General features: G+C 40.1%; 4 non-coding genes across 4 annotated transcripts; all 4 read right to left on the reverse strand.

Moving 5' to 3' along the window:
• Window positions 1–5,244: 5,244 nt before the first annotated feature.
• trnat-ugu (transfer RNA threonine (anticodon UGU)) lies at window positions 5,245–5,318 on the reverse strand. The gene has a single exon. It is a non-coding gene; the product is annotated as a tRNA-Thr (tRNA).
• A 546-nt stretch (window positions 5,319–5,864) lies between these two features.
• On the reverse strand, window positions 5,865–5,938 carry trnat-agu (transfer RNA threonine (anticodon AGU)). Its single transcript has one exon. It is a non-coding gene; the product is annotated as a tRNA-Thr (tRNA).
• A 948-nt stretch (window positions 5,939–6,886) lies between these two features.
• trnat-ugu (transfer RNA threonine (anticodon UGU)) lies at window positions 6,887–6,960 on the reverse strand. The gene has a single exon. It is a non-coding gene; the product is annotated as a tRNA-Thr (tRNA).
• Window positions 6,961–7,510: 550 nt separating this feature from the next.
• Window positions 7,511–7,584, reverse strand: trnat-agu (transfer RNA threonine (anticodon AGU)). Its single transcript has one exon. It is a non-coding gene; the product is annotated as a tRNA-Thr (tRNA).
• Between the last annotated feature and the right edge of the window lie 7,222 nt (window positions 7,585–14,806).

Below are 14,806 nucleotides of genomic sequence, written 5' to 3' on the forward strand. Positions count from 1 at the left end.
TTGATAATAAGGGGAAAACTGAAAAAGAATCCCGTGAAAAACTATTCCAGGTCGAGGGGCCTCATGTTTTCTTAAACACTGAGCCTGAATATGGGCGTTGTCCCCCTCATAATCCTCACTGGGAAAAGAAACTGGGTTTAAGGGAGACATGACTACTGCTATGAAGGGTATAAAATGTAATTTTAAAATAGGTGATTATCAAACAACTTGGTCTCCTATATTAATGCCTTTACCTGAGGGTCAGTCAGTTATTGGTTCGGATGTCTTGAGAAGAGAAGGTGTAATACTTGATTACGCTAATAATCAGATTTGGTTTAACAGAGGCAGAAATGTTGTGTACACTGTTAGTGATTCACATGCAGTATGTACTATTAAGTCACCAGGTGAATTACCGCTTCCATTCAATGAAAATTATGCAGTGAGGCAAATAATAGCAAAATACTCTGATGTGTTTGCCAGGCATAAGCATGATTGTGGTAATGTGGGTCAGGAGGAAGACATCAATGGTCCTCCTCATAAATTTCAAAAACAATATGGGATCCCCACCGAAAGTCACGAATCTGTTGCAACTGTTATTAGTTCTCTGTTACAGCAGGCAGTCATAAGACATTGTACTTCTACAACGAACTCTCCTATTTGGCCTGTGCGGAAGCCAGATGGATCCTGGAGACTGACTGTGGACTACAGGCGACTCAACGCTGTGACACCTACCTGTGCACCGATTGGATGAGACACTGCCACTCTACTGTCCCGTGTCCCAACTGACAGTAAGGTCTTCACAGTGCTGGACATTTCCAATGATTTCTGGAGCGTTCCACTTGCTCAAAATTGCCAATACAAATTTGCTTTCACTTTTGACAATCAGCAATACACATGGACTCGCTTACCGCAAGGTTTGCATAATTCTGCAACTATTTTTCACAAGCGGATGGCTGAGGCTATAAAAGGTTTTTCCAGACCTGAGTGCCTTGTCCAATACGTCGATGATCTACTGCTTGCTACAACTACAGAAGAAGAACATCTTCAGCTCTTTGATGAACTCTTAAGTCTCCTTTCACAAGCAGGTTTGAAAATCAACCCAAAGAAAGTGCAATTGTTTCGAGACTCTGTTTCATATCTAGGGGTTACTCTCACTCCAGAGGGGAAATCACCTGACAATGCCAAGGTTCAGCTAATCACAAAGTTGCTTTTGCATGTCACTAAAACTGCATTGCGTTCTTTCCTAGGTTTGATGGGATACCAACGAGACTTTATTCCAGAGTTTGCTACTTTTGCAAAGCCACTATATGAACTTTTGAGAAAAGAGGTGCCTGAAGATTTCTACAGTACTGAAACTTGGACAGAGAACCACACTAAAGCCGTTGAACAGTTAAAACAAGCATTGGTGCAAGCTACTGTGCTGCTAACTCCAAACCCTACACTACCTTTTCACCTAGAGGTGGGCTCCTCCAAAGAAGCACTGACTGCCGTGCTTTGTCAAGAACGCCACGGTGTGCTGAAACCAGTAGCCTTCGCTTCACGGTGTCTTCAGGGTGTTGAGAGACAGTATGATACGTGCACTAGACACTTGTTAGCGACTTTTTGGGCAGTGAAACATTTCACTTATATTACAAGACTGAACAAAGTGGTGCTACACACACCACATACTCCACTGAACTTGTTATTGAAGCCCACAGATACTTTAGTTTCATCACAGAGACTTTCACATTGGACTTTGTTAATGTTGCAACGTGACTTAGACCTTGATTGTAAACGAACCACATTGATTCCACAAATGTTGCTTATGCAGGGTAAACCACATGAGTGTCCATTGCCTGACACTGATATTTTGCCTAATCCTTTTGTTTTTGAGCCGCGTTCACAGGTTCCGAATGTGTATATTGATGGATCAGCATACATTTGTAAGAACTCTGGTAGATTGCTAGCAGGTTTTGCAGTATTGTTCCCCGAGTACACTGTTACATTTTCTTGTCCAGGACAATCGTCACAATATTCTGAATTGGCAGCTTTGCTAGAAACCCTTAGGATAACTGATGATTCTGCAGATATTTATACAGATAGTGCTTATATTGTTACTGCATGTACCTTGCTACCTCTCTATGCCAAAAATAATTTCCGATCATCAGATGATCGTCCCTTGAAACATGCTACCTTACTACAGCATATCTGGTCTTCTATTCAGTCGAGACCAGGCGAAATTGCTGTTTTGAAAGTTAAGGCCCATGTGAGAAAGGATCGTAGAGGTGAACATCATATCAGAAATGATGAAGCTGATCGGTGTGCTAAATTTGCTGCTAGACATTGTGGTCCGTGGCATTTGCCAGACCCATTGCCTACCAATGAAAATGTCTCTGCCTTGGCTAACTCACAGTCTCTTTTTGAGATTCAAAAATTAGATTCAGACATCCAGACTAATATTCACTGGCATTTGCAGGAGAAACCGCTTCCACAACCTACGTTTTGGTCTCACAAAAGTACTCTGGTGGGTGCGGGTGATTCTGACAAAGTCCTCATGGTAAACATTCCACAATCTGAATACCCTGTAGTCTGTGTTCCCTCACAATTAGCTCCAGATATTTTTGACCTATTTCACAACTCACCAGTAGGAGGTCATTTTTCTGTAGAAAAGACACTAGAGAAGATTACACAGTACTACTGGTGGCCGACTATGAAAGCTGACATGACCACTGCATGTAACCACTGTCTTGTCTGCTTACAGGTGAATCCTGCACCTTTCACACACAAATCCAAACTCAGACTATCAGCTCCGCCGGAAGGTCCCTGGACTCATATTCAAATTGATTTCATTGGTCCTTTAGCCAAAACATCACAGGGAAACCAGTATATTTTGGTTATCCTTGACAAATTCACAAAGTGGATTGAAGCTTTTCCTTGCAGACATGCCACAGCTGCCACTGTAGCGAAAACTCTCATACAAAATGTGTTCACTAGGTGGGGACTACCGAAGGTGATTGATAGTGATCGAGGAACACATTTCACAAGCAGTGTAGTGAAAGTTATGTGTCAAGCATTAGGCATCACCCAGAAATTACATATTCCATTCCACCCTCAATCGTCAGGAGTAGTCGAGCGTGGAAACCGCACTCTAAAAACACTTTTGAAAAAAATGTGTCAAGACAATCCAAAAAGGTGGCCTGAGGCATTACCTCTGTGCCTAATGGCAATGCGGTCAACACCACACTCCACTACCAGAATTACACCACATCAAGCAATGACTGGACGTCTTATGCATGTCCCAGGACATTGTTTGCTTCCTTTAGAAGAACAACCTGTTCTTTTGCAAGCTGCTAATGTGACTTGGTTACGAAATTGCCTAGCGTCTGTAGATCAATTGCAACGCTTTGTAGCTAAACAATTAGGCCACAAACAGAGACAAATTAAGAAATATTTTGACACCAAAGTTCATGAAGAAGAACTACAGATTGGTGACAGATGTATGGTTCGAAATTACAAACACAAAAGCCATACCTCAGAAGCCGATTGGTATGGACCATTCTTCATTGTGGACAAATTAAGTCCAGCAGTGTACAAAGTCAAAATTCAGGAAAAAGGTAAAGATACTCTTAAATGGTTTCACATCAATCAGATAAAAACTGTTAAGTGATCACTGCTACCCTTGATCTTTCAGGTGTTCCTGAGAGAAAATGGAGACCATGATGTTATTCCTCGTTGGTTTCCTGGGGTTTGTCATTGATGCTGCAATAGTTTACAAACAGCCATGAGACTCCATAACCATTATGGGAATTGCAAGCCTAAAATTTGTTCTGAATATTGATAATCTGACTTAGATGTAGAAACTGCTCTAATAGTATCCATGTGTGTTATCCTCATTTAAACTCTATAATATGTGTTACTGGATCTGTAGTTAGTAGACACTTGGTTTGTGATGTATATGATGCACAAACTTGTCAATCCCTGTCACTTGAATTTCCATAACTGATGAAAACTGTTAGTGTTACCAATTGAAACCACATATAGACACTAATACTATAGGTTTTGTTTTTATTTTGTATACAGCTGAAAATGTGATGAAGTTCCTGCATAATATGTATGATTTAGGTATTATTGCACATGGAAAAGTATTAACTCTACGACAATTACCTCCATTTGTAGGTCAAATGAGAACTTCATGGAATGTTGTTGATCATACTGAATGTTGAATCACCTATCGCTCTACTATGTTGTGTACATGTTACGTTACTGGAGACTCATTACAGTTTAGGGTTAATGACATAACCAAGTTATCAACCTTACCTGCTGTACCTGTGGATAAAATAGGATATTTGCAAGCACGACTAGTAGGCAATCACACGTAGTGCATTACAGCAAACTATTATTTGTACAATAATTTGGAATGTCCAATAACTAACTCCACTTTCTGTGTTCAAACCAGAAGTGCAATTAAGATTGGTGATCTGACCTTGCCTTATATTCCGCAAGACTTAAATTTTGCACCCACGTTGCCAGCTATGTTTGCAGAGATCCTGAAACCTGTTGATGCGAAGGTTTTATAGAATATGGAGCCTTTGTTGTAACTTTCTAGTATAAAAATCAATCACAAAACAGTTCAACAGGGGGTACAACATTTGATTTCTGATGGAAATATGGAGAACACTTACAATCATTCTTAATGGGATTTTGCTTTTAAAGGTGCTACTTTCTTATCTGTGTTAATTGTTACTATGTGTATGTTTTAATACCTATGTCCTCTAATATGTACTTATTATAGTGATGTTATCACCATTCAGCGTGAGACATTAGTTTCACGTAATAAGCTTGGTAAATCCAATCTACCTCACAACTACATATAACAGGCTCATTGACTAAATGTTTATTTGTATTTTGTAATTCCTGTTTTAATTTGTTTTGTTTTGGTTTGTTCTGCATTCTTTTTATATTATTGTATTATTTACTGAAAGGTCAAACATCTGATGAATGTTATTCCCTCCCAAGGTGGGGACTGTAAGTTATTATTTGTTAGAATATATTTTTTTATGGGAAATTCTATACCATCTGGTTTGGTAGGTTGGTGGTTCAAGCCCACCCAGGGACGTCCATCTACTTCTTACCTCATTGCTTCCATTCGGGGTGTGAGACCCGGGCCTCTGCTTTATAATCTCCTGTCCGACAAACATCGCCTCATGCAGTAATAATGGCTACGCTGCCAAAAATGTAAACTCGCCCCACAGGCTTCCTGTCCTTAGCCTCTGCCTCCTTCAGGTCAGGCACCGCTGGGATTTGAACCCAGGATTTCCTGTTTACAAGACAGGGGCTTTCACCAGCTAAGCCACGGCGCCAGAGCTTGCTGCACCCACTCTTTCCTAGTTATATACTAATTCAGTGGCTGCTAGCGTTTACCTACTATATGTTCCACGCATCCATCCAACCAACTATCCACCCACCCACCCATCCATCCATCCATCCAACCATGTATCTGTCTGTCTATCTACCTACCTCTCTGTGTTTCTACAGCTAGCACTCACTTGCTTACGCTTGCGGACAAAGCAAGAAGTGTGCGTTCAACAGGATCTGACAGTGGAAAAAGATTTACAGGAAGATGTAGACAGCACTGACAAGTGCAACAAACATTGGGCGGTGTCCGTCTCTGTGCGGCAATGGCATTTTCGCCATCGGACCTAAAGCCAAAGGTGGCAGCGGGAAGCCCACCCAGGGAAGTCTTTGTCGTCCAGACCATATTCTTTAAAGACAGGGTTCTGGGAAGGTGACTTTCTGCTTTACTCTCTCAGTGGAAGGGATATATCATTCCGGCCCGTGATGAAAGGCAATCTTGCAAAATCCTGAAGGGGAAGTCCTTAGCATGTAACCTAACATGAGCAAAGCTGAAGCACCACTGGGATTTGAACCCAGGATCTCCTGTTTACTAGACAGGTGCTTTGACCAACTAAGCCATGGCGCCAAGGTGCAACTCTGTACTACTGTTAAAGCAAATGGTGGACCTCTGTCTTTCGGACCCAAATCTTTCCTAGAATGGATCCATCCAGCCAACCTCCCTTTGATATTTATGTCTGTCTATCACTAACGGTCATTCGGTTACACTCTACGATGCAGAGAAAGCGTGCATGCATCAGAAACTGGCAAACGTCAGCGGTAACACGCAACGTGGTGGACCCCAGTGCTTTGACCAACTAAGCCATGGCGCCAAGGCGCAACTCTGTACTACTGTAAAAGCAAATGGTGGAACTCTGTCATTCGGACCCAGGTCTTTCCTAGAATGGATCCATCCAGCCAACCTCCCTTTGATATTTATGTCTGTCTATCACTAACGGTCATTCGGTTACACTCTACGATGCAGAGAAGGCGTGCTTGCAACAGAAACTGGCAAACGTCAGTGGTAACACGCAACGTGGTGGACCCCAGTGCTTTGACCAACTAAGCCATGGTGCCAAGGCGCAACTCTGTACTACTGTAAAAGCAAATGGTGGACCTCTGTCTTTCGGACCCAGGTCTTTCCAAGAATGGATCCATCCATCCAGCCATCCATCCTCCCTTTGATTATTTATGTCTGTCTATCATTAACGGTCATTCGTTTACGCTCTACGTTGCAGAGAAGGCGTGCTTGCAACAGAAACTGGCAAACTGCAGTAGTAACATGCAACGTGGAGGACCCCAGTGCTTTGACCAACTAAGCCATGGCGCCAACCGAAAAGTTGGTGGTTCGAGCCCACCCAGGGACGTCCGTCTGCTTCTTACCTCATTGCTTTCATTCGGGGTGTGAGACCTGGACCTCTGCTTTATAATCTCCTGTCCAAGAAACATCGCCTCATGCAGTAACAATGGCTACGATGCCAAAAATGAAAACTTGCCCGACAGGCTTCCTGTCCATAGCCTCTGCCTCCTTCAGGCCAGGCACCGCTGGGATTTGAACACAGGATTTCCTGTTTACAAGACAGGCACTTTCACCAGCTAAGCCACGGTGCCAGAGCTCGCTGCACCCACCCTTTCCTAGTTTCATACCAATTCAGTGGCTGCTAGCGTTTACCTACTATATGTTCCACGCATCCATCCAACCAACTATCCACACACCCATCCATCCATCCATCTATCTATCTATCTGTCTGTCTGTCTGTCTATCTACCTACCTCTCTGTCTTTCTACAGCTAGCACTCACTTGCTTACGCTTGCGGACAAAGCAAGAAGTGTGCGTTCAACAGGATCTGACAGCGGAAAAAGATTTACAGGAAGATGTAGACAGCACTGACAAGTGCAACAAACATTGGGCGGTGTCCGTCTCTGTGCGGCAATGGCATTTTCGCCATCGGACCTAAAGCCAAAGGTGGCAGCGGGAAGCCCACCCAGGGAAGTCTTTGTCGTCCAGACCATATTCTTTAAAGACAGGGTTCTGGGAACGTGACTTTCTGCTTTACTCTCTCAGTGGAAGGGATATATCATTCCGGCCCGTGATGAAAGGCAATCTTGCAAAATACTGGAGGGGGAGTCCATAGCATTTACCCTAACATGAGCAAAGCTGAGGCACCACTGGGATTTGATCCCAGGATCTCCTGTTTACTAGACAGGTGCTTTGACCAACTAAGCCATGGTGCCAAGGCGCAACTCTGTACTATTGTTCAAGCAAATGGTGGACCTCTGTCTTTTGGACCCAGGTCTTTCCTAGAATGGATTCATCCATCCAGCCATCCATCCTCCCTTTGATTATTTATGTCTGTCTATTACTAACGGTCATTCGTTTACACTCTACGATGCAGAGAAAGCGTGCATGCATCAGAAACTGGCAAACGTCAGCGGTAACGCGCAACGTGGTGGACCCCAGTGCTTTGACCAACTAAGCCATGGCGCCAAGGCGCAACTCTGTACTACTGTAAAAGCAAATGGTGGACCTCTGTCATTCGGACCCAGGTCTTTCCAAGAATGGATCCATCCAGCCATCCTTCCTTTGATATTTATGTCTGTCTATCACTAACGGTCATTCGTTTTCACTCTACGATGCAGAGAAGGCGTGCTTGCAACAGAAACTGGCAAACTGCAGCGGTAACACGCAACGTGGTGGACCCCAGTGCTTTGACCAACCTGATATTACACATTCTAAAGTTTATGACTCACAGAATAACATTTCTAATTGATTTCTCAAATGTCATGAATAATAAACTCCAAATTGTTAAATTTATCAGAACTGCGTCGCAGAGAGGCCTCTCTGCCTTCGGGATCAGATAAATGCACATGGCACGAGGTTCCACGGGGTGGAGCGAGGTCCGTGTGGTTTGGAACGAAGGCAGTCCGGTTCGGCTTTGTCCAATAACTTCCTAAGTCGATGCTCCTGGAAGTTGGGGTTTCCCGAAAGTAGAGTCTTTTCCAAACAGATTTTCCACTGGTTTGAAGGCTCCAAGGTTGTGCACAGGATGTCCTCTTTACAAGCAGGGTTCTCCACCATCGTTACTTGAAGACAAAGTCTTTGAGGAAAGCAGTGCCCTGTTCGCTTCCAAGTGTCAAGTTTCTTAAGACTCAATAGCTATTTAAATGAATGAACACTTCTGTATTACAGTGGACAGTCAATTGTCCAGCTGTATGAACTCCACTGATCAGGTGGGCACAGGGTGCAGGTTCTAAAGTTCTTTACTTAATAAAGTTCTTTAAAAAATTCTTCGTATGGCTCAATCTCCTTCTCCCAGTTAACTCTTCTGTTGCCGGCAAAGACTCTTCTGTTTCCGGATCCGGTTCTGGCAACAGAGCTACAAGTTGAGTTGTGGCAGTGAGTTACCGGTTCAGGTAAGAGAGAGAGAGAGAAAGTGCTGTGCGCTACTTTTTATGCCTTCAGATCATAGACGATTGGTTCTTGAGTTTGCGAGGTTGGATTTGTGCTAGCCCCCAGTCTCCTATTGGGGGAGGCTCGATTCATGCCTGATGCCAATCCATGCCATCTTTTGGAAATGCTGGTTTGCCTGGATTCATAGCTGTTTCGGGATTTCGGCTCTCGCCTGCTTCAAAGGGTTTTATTACGTCCAGGCCATATTCCCCAGACATTCTCATTCTAGGTGAGCCATCACTTTGGAAACTGTCACTTTGACATAGAACAGTTCATGGGCCGATGAGTTCAGGAATTCTGGTATCTTTGGGGGAGAAGTCTTCTTTAGATCAGAGCTCCAGCTCAGGGCTAGAATGCTCTTATCACAATACACCCCCCCTCCTTAATGCTACAATTACATTAGTATACATCCTTTTAGAAAATGCCTTCACAAGCCTGAAACTAATTCCACAAAGGATCTAAAGGACAGTGGTGTTTATTCTGTTACATACATTTTAACGAAAAAGAAAATGAAAAGTTTCCCCAGTTATGAAAGCTTTTCTACCCAGCTGGGCTGACTTTAAAGTGAAAGTGCCAGCTGCTTTCAGTGGTTGGTAGATATATGGTGTACATTTATTTGCCTTGCTGGCTCAGCATGGCCCAATGATAGATTAATGTGATGGACTACTTGCTACATCATTTCCCAGCTCTTGCAAGATTATAAACCACAAATTCTGGGATTTAAGCCATTAACCTGCTGTCAGGTTTTCAATATATGTAGCAGACTGCTATAAAGTAAGCATAGTATATTTGAGGACAGATATACTTTACCCTGTATAACTGTTCACAATGTTGCCAATTTAAAACTTTATGAGTGTAAAGTGGCACACTCTTTCTTGCTAGTGTTCATTTTATTACCAATACTAGAGCCCTACTGAAACACTAGTATTAGCTGTTTCATATTAAATATTTAGTATGACATGTTCGCTAATAATCAAACGTCTGTAAGCAGTCGACTGTTTAAAATTTAAATATTAGACCTGCTGTGCCAAAATGGCAGAGGCATTTAATAAATAGCAAGAAAAAGGCTGTCTTGTTGGTTAGAACGTGTTACAAGTCTCGATCACATGAAAGTCAAGTTGCAATTTGCAAAAGAAGAGTTACAGGAAAGTAATAAATCTATTTTATTCAAACTCAAATGGCCTCTAAAGTTAAATAAGTGCCAACTGCATTAATGTGGCTTGTCATTTTAAATACAAATTACCTATCCTCCTAAAAGCATGGCATGATGACAGTTATCAATCACAGACTTCTTGAATGTACATATATATTTAAATCTCCAGAAATAAAAAATGTCCGTTATAATCTGATTTGCCTGAAAGTTGCAGGTTCTCCCCAGAAACATCTCCATTGAGGAATAACATTTCCTCCTGACTAAAATGCATGGTGCCCTGCCTTCCTTCATACTTGGGCAGTCTATAAAAAAGAGATGATAATCAATGGATGATAATTTCTGCCAATTGGTCTTGTGACATTAAGCATTGCGTCTTACATGCATTAACCTTTCACGCCCTTAGAGACAGCATTAAACAATAATCTGTAATCTAAGAAACTTTTAAACACCATAAATTCAAAATTAGTGTTCACAAAATGTCATATTGGTGTTATTTTCATTCAGATCATGTTTTATAATTACTTTTTCATTTTTTCATAAAGACATGACAAAATCCTTACAGCTGGATTTTAAAAAGGGCGCACTCTCGCCGTATTTGCGTTCAAGATAGCAGGCCTCTATACCTGACAACACAGCAGAATGCAGCTGTAACTTGCACCAGGTAGAACCAAATATATGCCTCATTAATTCAGCTAATTCACTCAGGTTTGCAATGGGTGGAAGTGGAGATGGAACACCACCCGACAAATTATTATGTATATTTTTTATTTATTGGAGATATTGGGTAATAACTGTAATCACTGTCTCTGGTAATGTGTAATGAATAGGGCGTTCTATTTATTTTCAAGACCAATGCAGCTAACATAAAGATTAAATACTTTCAGCAATTGTTAGCAAGCCCTAAATTCATAAAGTAATGTAAATACAGTTCATGTACCTTAATGCACACTATCAAGGGTTAACACTTTATTTATGAATCAACTAAGTTATATGAATATGTCATATAATCCAGGGTAGTTTGTGGGAATATTTGTAATGATACATTGATAGTCACATATTATTTGCACATTTAACCCTTTGAGCAGTAAGAATGTACCGGTATGTTCTACAATAGAAAGGTAATACAGCGCATATGAAACTATATAAAATTAGCTACATCTATGTTTTTTTTTTAATAATTTGACAATCATACGTTACTGTAATTATACTGTAATTCATTTAATTTGGTCCCTGTCTTGTTATTTTGGACACTTTCAGTGTTTTAGACTAACAACTGAACAACAGTAAAAGAGTTGGATAAAAACCCACATACTGTCCCTTACAGAAATTAAATATATGCAGAATATATTTTTCAAAATATGTTATTGGAAAAAACGATATATATTTTAAATTATCTGTTACAATATATTCCTGGAAATATATACAATTTTTTTTTAATATAATGCAACATATTTTAAAATATGTAAATTATTGCTGTTTTTGTATATTGTGATTTATTTTTCAAAATATGTAAACATATTATAAATATATCATAAAAACATCAATATATATTTTAACAAAATGTAACAATATATTGTTCTATCTTCCTGGAACATACTATATTTAATATACAATATATGACTACAGTATATTTTAAAATATATAAATGATTGCTGTGTTTGTATATTGAGATATTTTTTGTAAAATATATCAAATTAAAATTCAAGTTCAAATTAGCTTTATTGGTATTACTTCCGTGACCTCGACTATTCTTTGGCTCAACCCTTTTGGCTTTCCTGACGCCGCAACTGGATCCTAATTACTCTAATTACCTACGGTTCCAGCCCTGACAGAAATACAATAAAATCATAATATAAACAGGGATGGGAAAATACAAACAAACAGAATTAAACAATATATATCAATACATAAGAAATATATTATCAAAAAATCAAAATATAGTATAATATATATTACAATATACAGTAATGCCATTTTTCAGGAATATATATTACAGTATCTTGTAATATACTTTGTAATATAGAAATTACAGTTTTTGTATATTGTGATATATTTTGTGAAATACATTAATATATTTTTGAAACATAAAATAAAAATACATAATATTTTATCTCTATATTTTAAACTTCTAAATATATTGTAAACACCTTTACATATAAAACATAGACACTGATTGTCTTTTTAACCACTTCAACTCCAGATACCAGATGACTTGCTTAAAAAGTAAATGTATGATGAGTGAAATACAAGAAAAATTAACCAAAATGTGTTTTTCATTAACCCTTTATGCTCCTGTGTATTACATGTCCACTGAAGAGAAACACATGTTTTGGTTTGAACAAATAAAACAATGCAAATGCAATATTTTTAAACTTTTTATTTTAAAATAACCTACATTTTGTAATAATAAAAACAAAAAAATCACTTAAATGCAAATAAACAAACAAAACAAATACAAATAATATGCAATACTCTGAAATGCAAATGAAAATAAAACACTGAAATGCTATAATGATAATAAACAATAAACAGTAATTATCAACTAAAACTCATCAAAGCCTGTGCCATCACCGGCTTTCTCTGTGCCATTTATTGAAATGTTCAATACAATAAACTTGGAAGGCTGTGCTACAGGGTCAGTTGCGCAGCACTGTGATGGATCTGGCTGCTCCAAACACTGTTTCATTGCCTTCTGTTCAGCACTGTTTTCTTGTCACAGGACTGTATAGCATTTGCTAAAAACTACATAAACTAAAACTAAACAAGTACAGTGAACAATAAAACTAGCAATAATAATATAAAACACTGTTTATATACATGTAAAAGCTAGTATGGTACTATCTGGGGATCATCCCCAGCTGCAGACTAAAGTTAGTACACATTGCAACTAAAAAAGAGGTGGAGCAAAGTTGGAGACTAGCTGATCCCCAGCTTTAGTACCGTACTAAGGATTAGGTGTGTTGTTATGCTACCAAACGGGAAGTGAAGTCAGAGAAGAGGCCGGGCCTCGACTCGAGTGCCGGTGGTAACATGCTAATGCTGCTGCGCTTTGGCAGTGCTAATCGAGTTAAAATGTGAATGCCATATAACACAATATAATGATACATTTATTTTAGAAGCATAATCGATAATACAATTTCTGGAGGAATGTTTTTTTTTTGTGATGTTATATACACCGATCAGCCATAACATTATGACCACCTGCCTAATATTGTGTAGGTCCCCCTTTTGCCACTAAAATAACCCTGACCCATTGAGGTATAGACTCCACTAGACCTCTGAAGGTGTGCTGTGGTATCTGGCACCAAGACGTTAGCAGCAGATCCTTTAATTCCTGTAAATTGCGAGGTGGGGCCTCCATGGATCAGACTTGTTTGGCCAGCACATCCCACAGATGCTCGATTGGATTGAGATCTGGGGAATTTGGAGGCCAAGTCAACACCTTGAACTCGTGATTCATCAGACCAGGACACCTTCTTCCATTGCTCTGTGGTCCAGTTCTGATGCTCACGTGCCCATTGTAGGTGCTTTCAGCAGTGCACAGGGGTCAGCATGGGCACCCTGACTGGTCTGTGGCTATGCAGCCCCATACGCAACAAACTGCAATGCACTGTGTGTTCTGACACCTTTCTCTCAGAACCAGCATTAACTTTTTCAGCAATTTGAGCTACAGTAGCTCGTCTGTTGGATTGGACCACACAGGCCAGCCTTCGCGCCCCACGTGCATCAATGAGCCTTGGCCGCCCATAACCCTGTCGCCGGTTCACCGCTTTTCCTTCCTCGGACTACTTTTGATAGGTACTGGCCACTGCAGACCGGGAACACCCAAAAAGAGCTGCAGTTTTGGAGATGCACTGACCCAGTAGTCTAGCCATCACAATTTGGCCCTTGATCATTATGCTTGCCTATTTTTCCTGCTTCTAACACATCAACTTTGAGGACAAAATGTTCACTTGCTGTGACAGTGGCAGTGTGAGAGGCAAGGCTGGGGTCAGGGCTGGTCTTTCAGTGGAGGAGACTACAAAACCTCTTCTCCAAGACTCCAAACCCCAGAAGCCAGAAGGGCTCCTGATGGCCATAGCCATCCGATTCCATCTCTTAGATTTCTACGCAATGCTGAACATGCATATTTTTAAACAGGAAAACTCATATGAGCAAACTTCATTTCCCAGCGGCAATTGCATATTGACCTCGAAACTCCAGAAATGTTTTGGAATAGTGTAAGGAAACTGCTATAATTATATAGTATATATTAAATGAATACTTACATGGCGAAATAGAAGATAGTTTGTTTCCTAGTGGCAATTGTATTTTCATGCTTTTGTGTGAAAAGTACTTTTACGAAATCAGTTTGGTCCTTAATAACATCATGTTACAGCGGCTCACGGATGATGCATTTAAAGAATAAGTAATTCATATTAAGATGAATAAAGAGAATACTCTGTCAAAATACTGTAAAACACTGTACTATTGACTACAAAAATCAATTATGTATTTGTACATAACTTAAAAAAAAAGTATTATGTTGCAATACACATAAATAATACAGCGTCAGAATTTACAGAAATGTGGCCCAATGTAAAACAACCTTTAATCTGTTAAATTAACATTATATTGATAGTCAGATAAAAACCTGTTACAGGCTTCGTACTGATAAGACACACACCCTGGTCTGATTTGTAATTTGCAATTAGCGATCAAAGTGTTATTTAGATTATTATAAAGTAAACTCTTTGTAAGTGAATGTCCTGTTACAAATTGGGACAGTTTACTCCAGTAATACTGTAGGCAGTGCAACGAGTTCATATGCATTGGGACAGGCTAGTGTTTGAAAGGAAAACAAATAAAACTGG

Source organism: Amia ocellicauda, chromosome 20, assembly GCF_036373705.1.
Source record: "Amia ocellicauda isolate fAmiCal2 chromosome 20, fAmiCal2.hap1, whole genome shotgun sequence".
Classification (NCBI taxonomy): Eukaryota; Metazoa; Chordata; class Actinopteri; order Amiiformes; family Amiidae; genus Amia; species Amia ocellicauda.